This window comes from Electrona antarctica (assembly GCF_951216825.1).
Source record: "Electrona antarctica genome assembly, chromosome: 8".
NCBI classification, from domain to species: Eukaryota; Metazoa; Chordata; class Actinopteri; order Myctophiformes; family Myctophidae; genus Electrona; species Electrona antarctica.
This window is the reverse complement of record NC_136789.1, coordinates 39,177,858-39,198,719: the sequence shown is the minus strand read 5'-3', so window position 1 is coordinate 39,198,719 and position 20,862 is coordinate 39,177,858. Positions and strand designations below refer to the sequence as shown.

Genomic DNA, 20,862 nt, shown 5'->3' with positions numbered 1-20,862 from the left:
TCGAGTAAAAGGCATCCACATATACTTAAAGCACCAAAAGTACAAGCACTCTTCGTGCAGAATGACCCATTTCACAAGTTCAAAATGTACATAATAATAATTATTAGCTCAAGCAATGCCTTGAGATGTGACGCATTGTGAGCTTGTAGATCTGCTATTTTCAAATTAATATATAGATCTTGCTATTTTCAAATGGAGTTAGTGGGTTTTGCAATCATTGTAAAAAATAAAATAAAAACTCAACTTAACTGGCTTATTGCCAGCCTAATTAACAGTGGATTGTGCCTTCTGCCTGCACTATTCATATGTTTAATTTGTCATTTTAATGCCAATAGAAAAATCCGTGATATACACACTCCATTTCATTCTCACACAGCAATCCTATAGTAGACACTCAGTCCTGATGGTGGCGGTAGCGTCACCATTGTGCCGATTTTGACCAAATAGAGCGAATCTGGTGATGCCACTTCCGGTTTAAGGAATCACAACATCCGGGACTAGTTTGGACTGGTGCAGCACTATCAGATGTCCGGAATGCTAAGGCTGCGTACACACCTAAAGAACAAATGTTTGGTCCGTGTGCGATGCCTGATTGCTATTTGATTGCTGCTCCAATTCATTTTCAATGGGAGTCACGTCGTTTGATCGGACAAACCTGTCCGATGTGGGGGCGGAGGGCATAACAAACACATCGGACACCTTGTAGTCAAAACAGCCAACGAACAGGGTGGGACTTCAGATCGGACAGAAGGGTGTTTTTTAACCGCCAACTAATAGGAGAGAACTTCCGTTCTTGACAGCACTGGGTGGGGTTTAGGCTGTAGTCTTCTGAGTTACGTGACACAGACTATTATATCGCTTGTTTGTATGTCTTCTTTTGGCTAGGGCCGTGCGTAACTTGGAGAGTCCAAGTTGCGCACGGCTGTCTCCAGTCAGTGAGTGAGTCCAGTCTGGTACTAAGTTCTATTCTATATACAGAAATACAGGACGATAGCCAAAATAGCCGTCGGGCCTCGGCAGTTGTGAGGCTGCATTAATAATTAGTTCTAAAAGCATGTCTTTTTTACGGGGATCACTATTGATTTTAATAGTAGACGCATATATGTCTATGAGTAGCCTAGAGTAGAAATGTAATGGCAGCGTACGAGGTTCACATGCGCAAATATAACAGATGTACAAGTTATCGACACGAATGGTACTTACGGTATGGTACACGATGTAAGCTTGTGGATCTGTTTATTTTAAGCATGCGCCACCGCCACCACGCAAAGTTATGACGCGCGCACATGTGGGGGGAGAGACCCGATATATTTTATAGCTCTATGGGAGAGACGCAGACAGAGAAATATTTAAAATCATCCTGTCTCGCTCTAGCGCACGGCCGCACGCATAAAGAGCCAATGGAGCAAATGTTAAATAAGCTACACAGGTGGTCCTAAATGGTATTGATTACATCACTATAGCAAAAGACGTGATATAGGTCAACTGCAGCGGAGCTGTTCTGACTTGAAGCTTAACTGACCAGCACGGCTTCAAGTTTAAACCATAAGATGACATGGAAATGCCTGTCGATTTGATGCGCAGAAATAACATAGGCCTATATCGAATCAGGTTAAGGTGCACACATGGAAGAAAAGTCCCTTTTATCGGGATTCGGGGATACTTTGTTGTAGGTTATAACACCTGCTCCTCTGTTGCCTTATTTGGCTAATAAAATAATTAAGAATTAATGCAATTTCAAGTTGTTGCTGCAATCATGATTCATGTTGCTGTTCTCTTTTCTCTGTGTGACTGAAGGTTGCGCCCAAAAATTGTAGACAGTGATTTCCCGCACCCCCTCATGTTATTTTTCCCTCCGTCGTAAAATGACCTCTTTTCTTTTTTTCACTATTTGTTTCGCTTAACATGTCCACGTGTCATTTGTTTACACATTTGGTACGCTTTACAAAGTCCAGTGTGAACACCAAACGGACCAAAATCAAAATGCAAATATTTGGTCCTTGATCCGGACCTTCTAAGTGAACTTTGAGTGTGAAAAACGGCCTCGACAAACTACCGCTAGCTGCTGCTGCAGTCAAGAAAACTACACTGAACATATGTGCATCTATTTCCGCGTCTCGTAGCACCGCCCAAATCGCGCAAAGCATTGTGGGACATGGAGGCATCAAATCATAAAAATGTAATCAGTGGTCGGTCGGACAGATCTGTGTGTCCGAAAGGTGTGTACGAAGCCTAAGCGATCATTGTTTATTTTAATAACTAAGTCAAATTAAGCTCTAATCAAGCCCAAAATATCGCATTTTACAATAATACGTCATGGCCATAAGGGGTTAAAGTACAGTACTTGAGTACATAGTTTCACTACAGTTACACCATTGGACAGAAGTGTGCAAAGAACACCCCCCCCCCCCCCCCCCAACCCCTTCAAAAAGAGAGAGAGAGACCAAAAAGAATCCAAATGAAGGGAGTCCACATTGCTTCTGCATGCATGGCATCTCCCAATACATGGACTAGTTTAAGTGACTAAAAGCAACTGCTGTATAATTAAACGGGCTGAAGAGCTATTTAACTTTGATGAGCTTCTTCTTCCTCCTGCAGCTTGTATTGTATCTCCCTGGACAGAAGTGAACTGAACACCAGCTCCTGTCGGTGGAAACACTGACGGACTGCGTTGCATTGTGGGGATGAACCTAGTAACCCGTTCTAATGCTTTCTAAATCTGTGGTTCTCAAACGTTTGTATTTGTATTTGACCACGGACGGACGGACCCCCCCATCTGAAAAGGTTTTGTGCCAGGCACCTGCCCCAGAAGAGAGGATTTGTGGTTAAAGTTATGCAAAAATGAAACACTTTTCACGATTTTTTTCTAAAATGTTCAAAAAGAGCATTTGTACAAGCTTCTGCTGTTTTTTGGCTAACAGCCCAACGCTCTAATCTAAAATGACACAGATGCTTTCCCGGTTTTCATGGGTTAACTACTCATGCTTGTACTGTTTATATATATTAGCAGATCTATTATCTATTAGCAGATCTAATGGGGGGGGGGGGTCCCTGGAACTGTGCAGGAGGATGCTAAACGCACACCAGTCATAGTAGTGGTGCCAGCTCACGGCAGAAACATCTAGAGTTAAGTCTTAAAAAGACAAAAGAGTGGCTGCACACACTGATAGCCAAAGAGCCGATTATTTATTAGGATGCAGAGTAAAAACCAACGTTTCGGCAGTACAACTGCCTTCTTCAGGGTATGATCCCTGGAAAAAACATATATGGGGTTCGGCGGCCAAATACAGATCATTGTGTGGGTCCTTGATATACAGTACGATGAGAACCATGCACTGACATAGAAACATAGTTTTTTCAGAAAACTGTCATGATTTAGAAGACATTTTGTAGAATCGACCTCGGGTCTAAATGGGTTAATAAACATAAGTCCCACCAAGGCTCGTGCAAATAGTAACTAGTTTCTTTTGGACAGTAAATAGTAAATGTAATATAACTTTCCAACACTGCTCACTTTGGAGAAGTCGGAGTGGTATTGAGGGCATGCACTGTCCCTTTGACTATCCTAACCCAGTCTGGGCGGGAACCCCTTTTGGTGTTTTAAACATTATGTTATAATTTAGCTATTGAAAAATAGCAGATCTACAAGCTCATAGCGCGCCACCGAGTGGCACGCTATGAACTTGTAGGTCTGCTATTTTTTTTTAAATCGTTAAAATGTGCCTCAAGTCTTTCCGAAAATTGTCATGATTTAGAAAACATTTTTTTTAAATTTCGACGTCAGGCCTGAATGGGCTAAATACCAATCCCAGTGATATTTGCTCGTGTCCCGGAGCCTGTGAGTGGATGTTTGTTTTTGGTTGTTTTCAGTGGTGGAACTCATTTTAGGAGCTGCTTCTGTGTATAGGAGCCGTCTGGATCCTGCCACGTCCATGCTCCTCTGCCAGCGGGGTCACCATACCAAAAGCACATTGCGGATAACGCTTTAACACATTTAGGCCTGACGTCGAAATTTTAAAAAAATGTCTTCAAAATTTTGACAGTTTTCTGAAATTCAGTGGTGCTCAATATTTCATGTCAAGGACCCCAAAAATGATATGTAATTGGCTACCAACCCCCATCTGAAGATATGTTGTTCCAGGGACCCCCCAGAAGCAAAGATTTGAGTTAAAAACGTTCGTTCTGAAAAAATATATTCCAAATTCGCGTCACATTTTCACGATTTTTCAAAAATAGCAGACCTACAAGCTCGTAGCGCGCCACTCGGTGGCGCGCTATGAGCTTGTAGATCTGCTATTTTTCAATAGCTAAATTATAACAATGTTTAAAACACCAAAAGGGGTTCCCGCCCAAAATGGGTTAATGAAGGGGTGTGTGTGTGTCTGTGTGCGTGTGTGTTTGTGCGTGTGTGTGCGTGTGTGTGTGTGTGTGCGTGCGTGCGTGCGTGTGCATGTGTGTTATTTGATATTACCGGTCCCTGACTTTCACTGTCAACACAATTCTAGTTCCTCATATTAAAGCGGTCGAAGCACCAGTCAGGATGGGGGGGGGGTTATACAGTAATGCAGGAGTTTTTGGTTGCTATGGCGACGCCGTGCCGACCTCCGTCTTTAGGGGGGGATACGTGGCAAGTTTGTCATTGTTTACAAGGGAGCGAGACGGGAGGAGAAAATAGAAATGGGAAGGAAACGGGGATATAGAGAGAGAGGGTCATATCGTGATATGCAGTACGCACGTTGGAGATGGCAGAAATGTGGACGTGGACTCCTCTGTTCCACTGGAGACAAAGAGAGAGGTGAAGAGGAAACACCCTTTATTATATATACAGTACATGTATAGGTCCAACTTAAAATGCTGCTATAAGGCCTATACATAAGGACATGCACAATGTGGCACATTGAAAGTGGTCAAAATGTGTCAAATGCAATGTGGGAGTCCTTGGGCCAAACGCAATGTGGGGGTCCTTGGGCCAAACGCAATGTGGGAGTCCTTGGGCCAAACGCAATGTGGGAGTCCTTGGGCCAAACGCAATGTGGGAGTCCTTGGGCCAAACGCAATGTGGGAGTCCTTGGGCCAAACGCAATGTGGGGGTTCTTGGGCCAAACGCAATGTGGGGGTCAGGGCCGGATTAACACCTCTGAGGGCCCCTGGGCACTGAAGCTCGAAGGGCCCCCCCTTCACGCGCGCGCAACATTTTTGCGGTTTTGGAGCCGTTTTGGGGAAGTTTTATGCCGTTATATTAGCCTATTTCCGGTCGCCTACCCCCCCCCCAGAGTGACAGCCAATCTAGCGCATTGTTGCTGCTTTACACACAATTGCACTTTTTAGCTGCCCTTCTCACCAACAATAAAACACTAATCTTTTTAGACACCATTTATTTCATTCGGATTAGCAGGGACATTTTCTGTGGGGCCCCTGGGCACGTGCCCAAAGTGCCCATATGGTAGATCCGGCCCTGGTGGGGGTTCTTGGGCCAAACGCAATGTGGGGGTTCTTGGGCCAAACGCAATGTGGGGGTCCTTGGTCCAAACACAATGTGGGGGTCCTTGGTCCAAACGCAATGTGGGGGTTCTTGGGCCAAACGCAATGTTAGGGGTTTTAGTTGGGTTAGGTTAGGGGTTTTAGTTGGGTTAGGTTGTCGGACCAATAGTATGTCGGAACTAAAGCTACTTTTTGATGAATTGAACATGGTGGACCCTGTTGTAAACAAGTGTAATGCTTAATTGGGTCGTCCACTCACAGTTAACAGCCTTTGTATTGAGTTTGTGCTTGAAATGTACTGTAATTCTGCAAACTGTTAATACATTTTTCAATCAATCAATCAATCAAGCCTCTGCACCCTGCAGAGAACCACTGAATCATGTGATGTCATCACCCCTCCCCAATTATTCTACAGTTAGTTGTTAGACTAGGACGACCCCTGACCTCGTCACGCATTCATCCAACATGTCAGCGTGTGGAATGTGGCTAAGCGTGATTTGTCATCGGCGAGGGTGAAGCCCGGTGGTGGGGCTGGCATCTCTCACGGCGGTGCGAGCGGGGAGGGGGGACGGGGGACGTGGGGCGGGGGGACTGTGGAAATGGTGGCAGGGGAAACGGGGCGTAGCGGTGACCGAGGTGTCATCCCCGACCGGTCGCGTCGTCCGCTGGAGACGGAGACTGAGGCGGCGTGTTTCTGCTTGGCTGTGTTTTTTTATATAGCACATAAAGCAGGGCAGAGCTTCACTACTCTCTGCTGGAACGCTAGGACAAGCACCTTGGAGACGTACGGGGCAGATATAGGCCTATATTTAGTTCGCAGTGCAACCCGCTCGGTAAAATCCCCGTGTCAAACACTTAAAGTGCAATGGCACTTTGGTCGAGCGTTTGGTTTGACCTTGACACGATGTCTCTACTATAGTCCAATTGGTGATACTAGAGCGGTGCCAGGTGGGCACTGGCCTACTTGGAACGATGCAAGTTGGAAATGCATGCCCCACCCAGTTGTGTGTGTATGTCTGTGTTCCTTGTATGCCCCTTTGTCAGGCATGCCCAAATATGGAGTCTGTGCAGATGTCAGAACTTCATTGTGATGTCAGGACAGGCCAGCTCCATATGGACATCTTGGGGTGATCAGGTGTGATCAATTACCTAATTTGTGCTGGTTCTGGTCAACGGTGTGCATCCCACCGACTCAAGGCAGGGCACTGTGGTGGTGTGGAACGTGTGGGACGGTTCTCGAGTTACAGACGTACACACAGATGTGGTGCCGTGCGTTTTGCCATTGATTAGAAGCAAAAGTAGTTAGCAAAGCATCACAATCATTTAAATCATTTTATCCTTTTATACGGCTATTCAAAAATGAAAGATCTACAAGCTCACATGCAGCGCAGTCACTTCATGCTGCGTTGTGAGCTTGTGCATCGAAAACACGCTGAATATATTTGGGGAGTTTTTTTTTTTATACATACCTGACATGAAGAACTTTGAGAACCACCTTCTAGGACAATGGTTCCCAAACAGTGGATCGGGACCCATTTGTGGGTCGTGGACACATTGCTATGGGTCCCTTTATTTTCCCACATTTTGTTTTTAATTATTACTATTTCAAAACATTTTCAAAAAACATTCCCCAAAAAAGCTCAGATTCTCAGTATTTTTCAGTAATTTCATGAAGAAATCAAAGAAAAATGTAAGAAATTGCATCTGTGTGTGTGTGTGTGTGTGTGTGTGTGTGTGTGTGTGTGTGTGTGTGTGTGTGTGTGTGTGCGCGCATCCAAACAACATTGAGTTAAGAGTATAGGTATGAAGTTCATAGGAATAATGTACTCAAAATTATCCCAGCAGAAATAACTTGCTTAAAGTTGTTAAATATATAGTACTGATCACAAAACACTGCCTGACCCAGAACTCCATATATAGGAATAAAGGGAGACAGAAATCTCCATATATGGGCATAAAAGGGACACAGACAGATGGGTGGAGCGGGTACTCTGACACGGGTACAACGGGTATTGCATAGCCGGGTGGGGCATGGATCTCCAACTTCCATCGATACCGACTCTGTGCTCTATACAGCCGGGCACCGGTCTGGTATTTAAGAGGTTGTGAAAATAGCCGATCTACAAGCTCACAGCGCGGCGCGAGGAGACGCGTTGTGAGCTTGTAGATCTGCTGTTTTCACTATAGTTTGGGTCCCCGGGGCGACAATAAATCTCTTTCTCTTTTGGGTCACGGGCTGAAAAGTTTGGGAACCACTGCTCGTCCACTAGGACTCCTCTCTTTCGCCCCCCCCCCCCTCTCCACCTCTCTTCCTGCGAGGAAATGAGCAGACAATGGGAGGCAGAAGTCAGCACGTGGCGCCCACAGCGTGCTCGCAGTGAGACACCACCCGGAGGCATGTTTGATAACCCTCCCCTGCACCCACCCACCCTCCTCCTCCTCGCGGTGGTGGTGGTCTCATGTTTGATACACCCCCCCCCCCCCCCCCCCCCCCCCCTTCTCTCCAGTGGCCTCATGGTGGTTTCATACACTCACAAAGAAAAAACACTAATACGAAATACAGAGATAAGAAGAAGTTTGTGCTACGACAGCGACGATATACGCAGTGAGGTTGAGAGTGATGTCTTTCATGTTGCAAATGCGGTCAGCGTGTGCGTGTGTGTGTGTGTGTGTGTGTGTGTGTGTGTGTGTGTGTGTGTGTGTGTGTGTGTGTGTGTGTGTGTGTGTGTGTGTGTGTGTGTGTGTGTGTGTGTGTGTGTGTGTGTGTGTGTGTGTGTGTGTGTTTCAGTCTAGACTAGATTCTCCCATCACTTAACATCCTCTTTTCTTAACACTCATTGTGTCATTTCGGGACAGTTGTCACGTGCACTTCGAGGTCAGCGAGTGTGTGCGTGTCCATGTGTGTGTGTGTGTGTGAGGGGGTGTTAATACACACTTCGATGTGCATGCTGTGTGTGTGTAAAGTGTAGGTCTATAGCTGTCCTCTGCACTCTGCTGTCAAATCCTTCTAAAGCCACTAATCCCCTCCTATCCAGCCCCAAAAGAAAGCATGCATCTCACACACACGCACACACACACACACACACACGCACGTGCGCGCGCGCACACACACACACACAAACTGCAGCATTCATGTGCAATGAGCAACGGGTTTTTAGACGGCACATGATCAGCAGACTAAACATAGACAACAGACCAAGCTTATTATTGCCTTTTATATATATTGAGGAAGTTTTATTATAGAAGAAGAAGTCTCTGGTTGCGCGAGTCAGTCCATTCACAAACCTGGCTCACGGAGAATGTAGGAAGTAGTCGCGCGTGTGTGCGTGCGTGTGCGTGCGTGTGTGTGCGTAGCTAGGCCAACCCTCACCTTTTTGAAAAATCGTTAAAATGTGCCTCAAATCTTTCAGAAAATTGTCATGATTTAGAAAACTTTTATTTTTTTAATTTCGGCGTCAGGCCTGAATGGGTTAAAGCACGCACACACGCACACATTGTGAGCTTGTAGATCTGCTAATTTCAAAAGGTTTGTTTTTGGGGGAAAACTTGTAAAACAGGACATTCTACACAATGAGTATACTTTCTACTTTTATATAAGCACATTTTGATACCAATACTTTAGTGCTTTTACCCAAGTACATTTTGAATTCTGGAATATGACTTCAACTTGTAACAGTACTGACTTGTGAGTACTGATGATACTTTTACTTCTAAGTGAAACATGCGAGTACGTTTTCCACCTCTGGACGTGACAGGGACGGCTCTGAAAGGCCCAGCTGACGTCAGGCTGCTCCTTCTGCACGCCTCCCACAGCACAGTGGAAGGGTTTCTAATGGCCACTGTTGACAATATGTCTAGCCTGCCTCTCTCTCTCTCTCTGTACTTGGCAGTCTGGGAATGTGAACAGCTGTGTGTGTGTGTGTGTGTGTGTGTGTGTGTGTGTGTGTGTGTGTGTGTGTGTGTGTGTGTGTGTGTGTGTGTGTGTGTGTGTGTGTGTGTGTGTGTGTGTGTGACTGTGTGTGTGTGACTGTGTGTGTGTGTGTGTGTGTGTACAGTAAAAAAAGATGAGAGAGAGAGAATGAGAGAGAGGGGGGGGGGGGGGGAGGGGAGACGATGGGGGTGGGTTTGGCCAATGCAGACCTAGTCGATCCAGATGTTTTCCGGCTGAAGCCCATCTGAAAATGTTTAATCCCACCCCACCCTCCTCTCTCTCTCTCTCTCTCTCTCTCTCTCTCTCTCTCTCTCTCTCTCTCTGGTCGGAGCCACACAGTGGCTGACGCTGCTCTGGCCCGCCGCCCGCCCGCCACTGCAGAATGGTCCTGTCTGCGTTTATAAATCAAAAAAAGGCGAAAACCCTCAAACAGGATTCTTTTGGGCAAGACCCAGGCCTGCCCTAAAGCGTCTTGTTTTATAGGTTCTGCTGGGTTTTCCCTAGCTTTGTAAAAGAGGGGTTAGAACAAGTGTAAACACACACTAATAAATGCTACATTATTATAATGTTTTTCTCTGGGTTTTTTTCTTCTCCACGGCGGTTTTAGAAAAAAAAGACGCGAAATGTTTATGTTTTGGTCATTCGGGCTGACGTTTTCGGAGGGAAAACACCGCATTGGGTCACGTAGAATGTGGGAAGTAGGCACATGTGTGCGTGCGGGCGCGCGTGCATGCCTGCGTGCGTGCGTGCCTGCGTGTGTGCGTGCGTGCCTGCGTGCGTGCGTGCGTGTGTTTGGTCTGGCAGTGGGTAACGGCTCTTTTTATACTTGTAGTCTATAACGTCTGACGCGCGTCAGAACTGCCATGTTTTCAACTGCAGCGAAACAATGACACAGCCCTTCGACGGAGCGTGAAAACCCGATGTATTCTCTGCGGATGCAATGGAGGCGTCGTGAGAGCTTGTAGATCGGCTGTGTTGTGTGGCCGACGTCATCGTACGACGGGCCATGAAACCATGCAGGGCTTTACTGTAGTTGTGCAGGTGCTATGTCTCCTCCTCTCCTCTCCTCTCCTCTCCTCTCCTCGCCTCGCCTCGCCTCGCCTCTCCTCTCCTCTCCTCTCCTCTCCTCTCCTCTCCTCTCCTCTCCCCTCCCCTCCCCTCCCCTCCCCTCTCCTCTCCTCTCCTCTCCTCTCCTCTCCTCTCCAGTCATAGATGACCCAGTTATATAGTGCTGACTGGTCTAAGTTCACTAGCAGTGGGGCGGTTGGTTGGTTGGCGGGCTGGTTGGTTGGCATGCAGTGCAGTGCACGCAGCTGGACTTAATTGAAATACTAACATACTGTACTGTGAACATTGAAACCATTTTGACATGAGGCCGATTCTATACAAAACGCAAACGTACAGTACACGGTACAGGTGATGCACTGCAAGCTTATAGATCTGCTGTTTTTGACTAAAACGCTTTTAATGGCTTAACTGGGTGATCTTTTTACACTTTCAGAGTCAAACGAACACTTGGAATGTTTGCTGTGCAGCCAAGCTGAAACGCTATACGCTCTCTGTTCTAATCTTTATCCTATACGCATTCCTGTGTTATGAATCTGCCATGCACATACAATTATTTGATTGACAGCAGTTCAGGACCAGATGGCTCAGCTTTTTTTAGCTACAGTAGAGGAACGCGTGCGTGCGTGCGTGCGTGCGTGCGTGCGTGCGTGCGTGCGTGCGTGCGTGCGTGCGTGCGTGCGTGCGTGCGTGCGTGCGTGCGTGCGTGCGTGCGTGCGTGCGTGCGTGCGTGCGTGCGCCGGGGGATACAGCTGCTCATTTGTAAGCATTGTCATGCATGCACTGATTTGCGTGTCTGCGTATGTATGTGCGTGTGTGCGTGCGTGCACACAAACTGCACATGTACATGCTGGGTTCATGTAAACCCATGGCACAGTAAAACACTGCTGTTTAGCCAGCAAAAAGCATACATACATATACATACAGTATGCATACAGTACCCACACTGTACACAAACACAGCTGTGTACTTAGCTTTGCACTATAGGATTACACACGTTTTGTTTGTGAATGGATGCATTTTATACAGAGGAAAGCCTGAGTCAGACCTGACACAATATATCGTTGCTGTCGGGGAAGAAACCTCTTTCTCCATGTTTGTTGTTGTGAACTATAACGCCCTGCTTGATCACACTATATACAGTGTCACACTGCATATAGTGTCACACTGTATATAGTGTCACACTGTATATAGTGTCACACTGTACATTACATTACATTACATTACAGTCATTTAGCAGACGCTTTTATCCAAAGCGACTTACAATAAGTGTATTCAACATAGGTAGGGAACAAAAACTACTAATCACCAGAAGTCTTTAGTGCATTTTCTGCAAAAACAAGCAACCAAGAGTATACCTAGCGCTAAGGTAAAAGTGCAATATATCAGCTACCTATTTCCTTAACCGGATGAGACAAAATAGCTAAATCAAATGAGCATGAGCTAAAACAATTAAGTGTATCGACTAAACAAGATCCAATAAACAATACAACAATAGAAAACAAACGTTCGTACAACTAGTTAACAACAAGTAGGTCAGGCAGAGAGGAAGGGTAGTGTTTCCTGAAGAGGTGGGTTTTCAACCTGCGGCGAAATATGGGCAGTGACTCTGCTGTCCTAACATCAGTGGGGAGTTCATTCCACCACTGTGGGGCCAGAACAGAAAAGAGTCGTGACCGTGTGGATCGGCCAGAAGGACCCTTGAGTGACGAGGCAATCAGTCGCCCCGAGGTGGCAGACCGAAGTGGTCGGGCAGGGGTGTAGGCATCGACCATAGCCCGGAGATAGGAAGGAGCTGTTCCTTTCACTGCCCTATAGGCTAACACCAGGGTTTTGAACTGGATGCGGGCCGCTACGGGGAGCCAGTGTAGAGAACGGAGAAGGATGGTTGTGTGGGAGAACTTGGGGCGGTTGAACACCAGACGAGCCGCAGCTTTCTGAACAAGCTCCAGAGGTCTGATGGCAGATGCCGGAGCACCAGCAAGGAGGGAGTTGCAGTAGTCCAGGCGGGAGATGACGAGAGCCTGGATGAGCACCTGGGCTGCCTTCTCCGTGAGGAAGGGGCGAATCCTCCTGATGTTGTAGAGGAGGAATCTGCAGGACCTTGTCACTGATGCGATGTTTGCCGAGAACGTCAGTTGATCGTCCAGGGTCACACCCAGATTTTTCGCAGTCCGAGTTGAGGTCACCACAGCATTATCAATGGTGATGGCCATGTCTCGGTGCGGACAGCCCTTCCCCGGGAGGAACATCAGCTCGGTCTTGTCCAGGTTGAGCTTCAGGTGGTTTGTCGACATCCACGCCGAGATGTCAGCCAGACAAGCAGCAATGCGTGCCTCCACTTGGGTATCAGAGGGGGGGAATGAGAGGATCAGCTGGGTGTCATCGGCATAGCAGTGGTAGGAAAAGCCATGGGAGTGGATGACAGCACCCAGAGATGTAGTGTAGAGAGAGAAAAGAAGAGGACCCAGAACCGAGCCTTGGGGAACCCCAGTTGTGAGCCTGTGTGGTTCTGACACAGACCCTCTCAGCATCACCTGGTAGGAGCGACCCGTCAGGTAGGATGCAAACAGGGAGAGTGCAGAGCCTGAGACACCCATCCCCTCGAGGGTGGAGAGGAGGATCTGATGGTTCACCGTGTCGAACGCTGCAGACAGGTCCAGGAGTATCAGGACGGAGGAGAGAGAGTTCGCTCTAGCGGCATGGAGCGACTCCGTCACTGCCAGCAGGGCAGTCTCTGTCGAGTGACCCACTTTGAAACCAGACTGGTTGGAGTCCAGGAGGTTGTTCTGGTGGAGATAGGAGGACAGTTGTTTAAAGACAGCACGTTCGAGAGTTTTAGATAGGAAGGATAGAAGGGAAACCGGTCTGTAGTTCTTGATCTCAGAGGGGTCAAGTGTCGGTTTCTTCAGGAGGGGGGTGACTCTGGCAGTCTTGAAAGTAGAGGGAAAGTAGCCAGATGTCAGAGAGGTGTTAATAAGGTGGGTTAAGAAGGGAAGAAGTTCAGGTGCAATAGACTGCAACAGAGTGGTTGGGACCGGGTCCAGAGAGCATGAGGTGGGGCGACTAGAGGTAACAAGGAGAAGGACCTCGTTAGGGGAGAGGGGAGAGAAGTGGGATAGAGAGGGGATGGGGGGGGGGAAGAGGAGTAGATGAAGGTAGAGAGGGGGGGGTGGCAGGCAGACGGGTGTGGGCAGTGCGCAGGGCACCAGCCGGGGGAGGAGGGAAGGAGGATCGGATATCGTTCACCTTCTTGTCAAAGAAGTTGGCGAAATCGTCAGGGAGGAGGGACGAGGAGGGAGGAGGGGGTGGTGGTTGTAGGAGAGAGGAGAAAGTTTCAAAGAGTTTTTTAGGGTTGGAAGCAGAAGCCTGAATTTTAGTGCAGAAAAAAGCAGCTTTAGCAGCTGATAGAGAGGAGGAAAAAGTAGAAATGAGAGATTGGAAGGTGAGAAGGTCCTCCGGGAGGTTGCCCTTTCTCCATTTGCGCTCAGCCGCTCTCAGGCTCCGTCTCTCAGTCCGCACTGAGTCCGACAACCAGGGGGCAGGTGGAGTTTGGCGTGCAGGCCTGGTGGTGAGGGGACAGAGATGGTCGAGAGAAGAGGATAGAGTAGAGAAAAGAAGATCTGTGGCGGTATCAGGGGATAGAAGAGCAAAGGATTCAGGGGCAGGGAGAGCAGAGAGAACAGAAGAGGAAAGATCAGTGGAGGAAAGTGAGCGAAGATTGTGACGTGAGGAAATCATGTGGGTAGGGAGGGGCTGTGAGGGGGGAGAGGAGAGAGAGAGAGAGTAGGACATGAAGTAGTGATCAGAGAGTTTCTTACCCTTTTCACTGGAAAGAGGAGTGACAGACAGGTTAGCAATAGAGCAGCCTCTGGTGAAGATCAGGTCCAGTTGGTTGCCCGCCTCATGGGTAGGAGGAGATGGGGAAAGAACTAGGTCAAAGGCGGCGAGAAACGAAAGTAGTGGGTCTAGCTGCTTCTCAGTCGGGAGGTTGAAGTCACCCAGAAGGATGAATCCAGAGCCATCGACAGGGAAGTGGGAGACTAGATGGTCCAGCTCCTCCAGGAAGCCACCAGCAGGGCCCGGTGGGCGATAAACAGCTGCAATGGTGAGCTTGACTGGATGAGAAACAGTGACCACATGAAATTCAAATGAGGTAGGAGAGAATAGTGACAGTGAAACAGGAGAGTATTTCCATTTTCTGGAAATGAGCAGACCAACCCCACCACCTGTCCGCACGGCTCTGGGAGTGTGAGAGAAAGCGTACACATCTGACAGAGCCGCGGGCGTAGCAGTGTTTTCTGGTCTGATCCAGGTCTCAGTCAGAGCAAGAAAGTTAAGGGAGAGCAAGGATGCGTAGGCTGAGATGAAAGCAGATTTGCCTTCCACCACAGCCGAGTGGCAATTCCAAAGCCCTCCCGTTACCACTTGCTCGACGTGAGTTGAAAGAGTAGGATAGATGAGATTAGTTGTGTCGCGACATCTGGGTGTAACCCAGTGTTTGTGCGACCGCCAGGAAGAAGAGAGGACAGGAATAGGAAGAAAACACATTGTAGATCACTAAACATATACTACAATACACTACTATATCTATCACACTACTATATATGTCACTAATCAATGCTACAGCTTATCGTTCAGTGACGAAGTCGGACTTTGACAAAGTCGCCTGTCGCCTTTGTTCGCCTGGCCTTCGTTTGCTGGCCGCCGCTTAACAGCTGACGCTTTCACCTGGTGGTATAAGGCCAATCCAACTGATTGCTAATCGTCTGCCAGGAGTGCTGGCTAAACCACTCACTTCACACTTCACAAGGAAATCAAGTGGCCTATACTACTTATCAAGTGGCCTATTACAGGGTGAAACTAATTAAACTAGTCTACTAGCCTACTGTTTGAACACAAACAATACAACTATAAACTACTGACTACCACACAAGCTAATAATATAATACTAATACAAAAGCACTTAGAGTTACACTAACAGCAGTTTGCTAAAATACAGAATAATGCTACTTACTCAACTAGACAGGTCAGGAGCTCTGTTCACTTCAAATGTTGGTTATACACTGAAGAGAATACTCCCAGCCTGGCTACTTAACCCTTGAGTTGTGCTGGCTAAACCACTCACTTCACACTTCACAAGGAAATCAAGTGGCCTATACTACTTATCAAGTGGCCTATTACAGGGTGAAACTAATTAAACTAGTCTACTAGCCTACTGTTTGAACACAAACAATACAACTATAAACTACTGACTACCACACAAGCTAATAATATAATACTAATACAAAAGCACTTAGAGTTACACTAACAGCAGTTTGCTAAAATACAGAATAATGCTACTTACTCAACTAGACAGGTCAGGAGCTCTGTTCACTTCAAATGTTGGTTATACACTGAAGAGAATACTCCCAGCCTGGCTACTTAACCCTTGAGTTGTGCTGGCTAAACCACTCACTTCACACTTCACAAGGAAATCAAGTGGCCTATACTACTTATCAAGTGGCCTATTACAGGGTGAAACTAATTAAACTAGTCTACTAGCCTACTGTTTGAACACAAACAATACAACTATAAACTACTGACTACCACACAAGCTAATAATATAATACTAATACAAAAGCACTTAGAGTTACACTAACAGCAGTTTGCTAAAATACAGAATAATGCTACTTACTCAACTAGACAGGTCAGGAGCTCTGTTCACTTCAAATGTTGGTTATGTTGGTATATACTATATAGTGTCACACTGCATATAGTGTCACACTGTATATACTATATAGTGTCACACTGCATATAGTGTCACACTGTATATACTATATAGTGTCACACTGCATATAGTGTCACACTGTATATACTATATAGTGTCACACTGCATATAGTGTCACACTGTATATACTATATAGTGTCACACTGCATATAGTGTCACACTGCATATAGTGTCACACTGTATATAGTGTCACACTGCATATAGTGTCACACTGTATATAGTGTCACACTGTATATACTATATAGTGTCACACTGTATATAGTGTCACACTGTATATAGTGTCACACTGCATATAGTGTCACACTGCATATAGTGTCACACTGTATATAGTGTCACACTGTATATACTATATAGTGTCACACTGTATATAGTGTCACACTGTATATAGTGTCACACTGCATATAGTGTCACACTGTATATAGTGTCACACTGTATATAGTGTCACACTGCATATAGTGTCACACTGCATATAGTGTCACACTGTATATAGTGTCACACTGTATATAGTGTCACACTGCATATAGTGTCACACTGCATATAGTGTCACACTGTATATAGTGTCACACTGCAAATAGTGTCACACTGTATATAGTGTCACACTGTATATAGTGTCACACTGCATATAGTGTCACACTGCATATAGTGTCACACTGTATATAGTGTCACACTGTATATAGTGTCACACTATAGTGTCACACTGCATATAGTGTCACACTGCATATAGTGTCACACTGTATATAGTGTCACACTGTATATAGTGTCACACTATAGTGTCACACTGTATATAGTGTCACACTGTATATAGTGTCACACTGCATATAGTGTCACACTATAGTGTCACACTGCATATAGTGTCACACTGCATATAGTGTCACACTGAAGCCTTGGAAGTAGCAGATCTGCTCAACACGAGTGCGAAGCGACACCCTTTGAGCTTGTCGTCGATCTTTGAATTTTTTGTACTGCTAAAAGTGACATTGGAACAAAGTTTTAATAAAGTGGTTCAAACTCTAATTCAAACTCTCTCTCTCTCTCTCTGTCGCTCTCTTTCTCCCTTATACTCTCTGTCTCTGTCTCTGTCTCTGTCTCTGTCTCTGTCTCTCTCTCTCTCTCTCTCTCTCTCTCTCTCTCTCTTTGGTTCTGTGCCATGCATGCCGGGGCCTCAGAGAGTTCACAAAGGAGTAAATCCATGACCTGAATTTGACCCCCTCCCTCTCCCTGTGTGCTCTCTCTCTCTCTCTCTCTCTCTCTCTCTCTCTCTCTCTCTCTCTCTCTCTCTCTCTCTCTCTCTCTCTCTCTCTCTCTCTCTCTCTCTCTCAATCAAACTTGAAAGGCAGCGCTGCCCTGCGTTAAACACAGGAAATTGCTTTAAAGTCTACGTCTACATTGTGAAAGCAAGTGTGGAATGGATGCGAAGACAGAATCTCTGGCTAATTTCTGCCACAGATAAGATAAGATAAGATAAGATAAGATAGACACGGCAACAATCCTGGAAAAAGGATTTAGCTAAACTGGCAGTCAGAGGTAATGAATATCAGTGGTGTAAAGTAACTAAGTACGTACATGTACTCAAGTACTACACTTTTGAGGTATTTTTGGCTAGAGTATTTCAAATTTGGACTTTTTTTTTTTGTTTGGCTTTCGCCTTGTTATGGAGGGACAGACAGTAGGCTGACAGGAAATGGGGAGAGAGATGGGGGGGAAGACATGCAGTAAATGCCGTTGAGATCGGGAGTCGAACCCGCGGCACACTGCCAGACTGGATTACCAGCCAAGATGCCTGGACCGATGAGCCACGGCCCAGGCCATATTGGACTTTTTTTGTCCACTACAACTATTTGAACACTTTAGTTAGGCTACTTTTTCATTGTTACAACACATACTTTACCGATCTGCAAGCTCACGATGTGCTGCGATGTGACACGATGTGAGCTTGTAGATCTGATATTTTCATAAGATTTGTATTACATTTCAAAACGTGTGAACTGGGACTTTCTGCATAATGAGTACTTTCTACTTTTGGTACTTGATAAATATATGAATATGAGCAGTATATACAGTAATTACTGTTTGAGTTTGATGTAAGAAATTGTTTGCAATGTTTTGCCTTTACGCTTCTAAACCTGACCACAGTGGCCAGCAGAGCTGGATGTGAACACTGGTCAGCTCCCAGTACAACAGTATCAGACTGTGGTTGTACTGGTCAGCTCCCAGTACAACAGTATCAGACTGTGGTTGTACTGGTCAGCTCCCAGTACAACAGTATCAGACTGTGGTTGTACTGGTCAGCTCCCAGTACAACAGTAGCAGACTGTGGTTGTACTGGTCAGCTCCCAGTACAACAGTATCAGACTGTGGTTGTACTGGTCAGCTCCCAGTACAACAGTATCAGACTGTGGTTGTACTGGTCAGCTCCCAGTACAACAGTAGCAGACTGTGGTTGTACTGGTCAGCTCCCAGTACAACAGTAGCAGACTGTGGTTGTACTGGTCAGCTCCCAGTACAACAGTAGCAGACTGTGGTTGTACTGGTCAGCTCCCAGTACAACAGTATCAGACTGTGGTTGTACTGGTCAGCTCCCAGTACAACAGTATCAGACTGTGGTTGTACTGGTCAGCTCCCAGTACAACAGTAGCAGACTGTGGTTGTACTGGTCAGCTCCCAGTACAACAGTAGCAGACTGTGGTTGTACTGGTCAGCTCCCAGTACAACAGTAGCAGACTGTGGTTGTACTGGTCAGCTCCCAGTACAACAGTATCAGACTGTGGTTGTACTGGTCATCTCCCAGTACAAGAGTATCAGACTGTGGTTGTACTGGTCAGCTCCCAGTACAACATTATTAGACTGTGGTTGTACTGGTCAGCTCCCAGTACAAGAGTATCAGACTGTGGTTGTACTGGTCAGCTCCCAGTACAAGAGTATCAGACTGTGGTTGTACTGGGCAGCTCCCAGTACAACATTATCAGACTGTGGTTGTACTGGTCAGCTCCCAGTACAACAGTAGCAGACTGTGGTTGTACTGGTCAGCTCCCAGTACAACAGTATCAGACTGTGGTTGTACTGGTCAGCTCCCAGTACAACAGTATCAGACTGTGGTTGTACTGGTCAGCTCCCAGTACAACAGTAGCAGACTGTGGTTGTACTGGTCAGCTCCCAGTACAACAGTATCAGACTGTGGTTGTACTGGTCAGCTCCCAGTACAACAGTAGCAGACTGTGGTTGTACTGGTCAGCTCCCAGTACAAGAGTATCAGACTGTGGTTGTACTGGTCAGCTCCCAGTACAAGAGTATCAGACTGTGGTTGTACTGGTCAGCTCCCAGTACAACATTATTAGACTGTGGTTGTACTGGTCAGCTCCCAGTACAAGAGTATCAGACTGTGGTTGTACTGGTCAGCTCCCAGTACAAGAGTATCAGACTGTGGTTGTACTGGGCAGCTCCCAGTACAACATTATTAGACTGTGGTTGTACTGGTCAGCTCCCAGTACAACAGTATCAGACTGTGGTTGTACTGGTCAGCTCCCAGTACAACAGGATCAGACTGTGGTTGTACTGGTCAGCTCCCAGTACAACAGTAGCAGACTGTGGTTGTACTGGTCAGCTCCCAGTACAACAGTATCAGACTGTGGTTGTACTGGTCAGCTCCCAGTACAACAGTATCAGACTGTGGTTGTACTGGTCAGCTCCCAGTACAACAGTTTCAGACTGTGGTTGTACTGGTCAGCTCCCAGTACAACAGTAGCAGACTGTGGTTGTACTGGTCAGCTCCCAGTACAACAGTAGCAGACTGTGGTTGTACTGGTCAGCTCCCAGTACAACAGTATCAGACTGTGGTTGTACTGGTCAGCTCCCAGTACAACAGTATCAGACTGTGGTTGTACTGGTCAGCTCCCAGTACAAGAGTATCAGACTGTGGTTGTACTGGTCAGCTCCCAGTACAACAGTAGCAGACTGTGGTTGTACTGGTCAGCTCCCAGTACAAGAGTATCAGACTGTGGTTGTACTGGTCAGCTCCCAGTACAAGAGTATCAGACTGTGGTTGTACTGGTCAGCTCCCAGTACAACATTATTAGACTGTGGTTGTACTGGTCAGCTCCCAGTACAAGAGTATCAGACTGTGGCTGTACTGGTCAGCTCCCAGTACAAGAGTATCAGACTGTGGTTGTACTGGGCAGCTCCCAGTACAACATTATCAGACTGTGGTTGTACTGGTCAGCTCCCAGTACAACAGTATCAGACTGTGGTTGTACTGGTCAGCTCCCAGTACAACAGTATCAGACTGTGGTTGTACTGGTCAGCTCCCAGTACAACAGTAGCAGACTGTGGTTGTACTGGTCAGCTCCCAGTACAACAGTATCAGACTGTGGTTGTACTGGTCAGCTCCCAGTACAACAGTATCAGACTGTGGTTGTACTGGTCAGCTCCCAGTACAACAGTAGCAGACTGTGGTTGTACTGGTCAGCTCCCAGTACAACAGTAGCAGACTGTGGTTGTACTGGTCAGCTCCCAGTACAACAGTAGCAGACTGTGGTTGTACTGGTCAGCTCCCAGTACAACAGTATCAGACTGTGGTTGTACTGGTCAGCTCCCAGTACAACAGTAGCAGACTGTGGTT

General features: G+C 46.6%; 1 protein-coding gene across 3 annotated transcripts in view; it reads left to right on the top strand.

Annotated features, from left to right (window-relative positions):
* The window catches only part of LOC306927857 (homeobox protein cut-like 1), a 151,565-nt gene that overhangs the window by 11,185 nt on the left and 119,518 nt on the right, over positions 1-20,862 (top strand). The window lies entirely within an intron of this gene.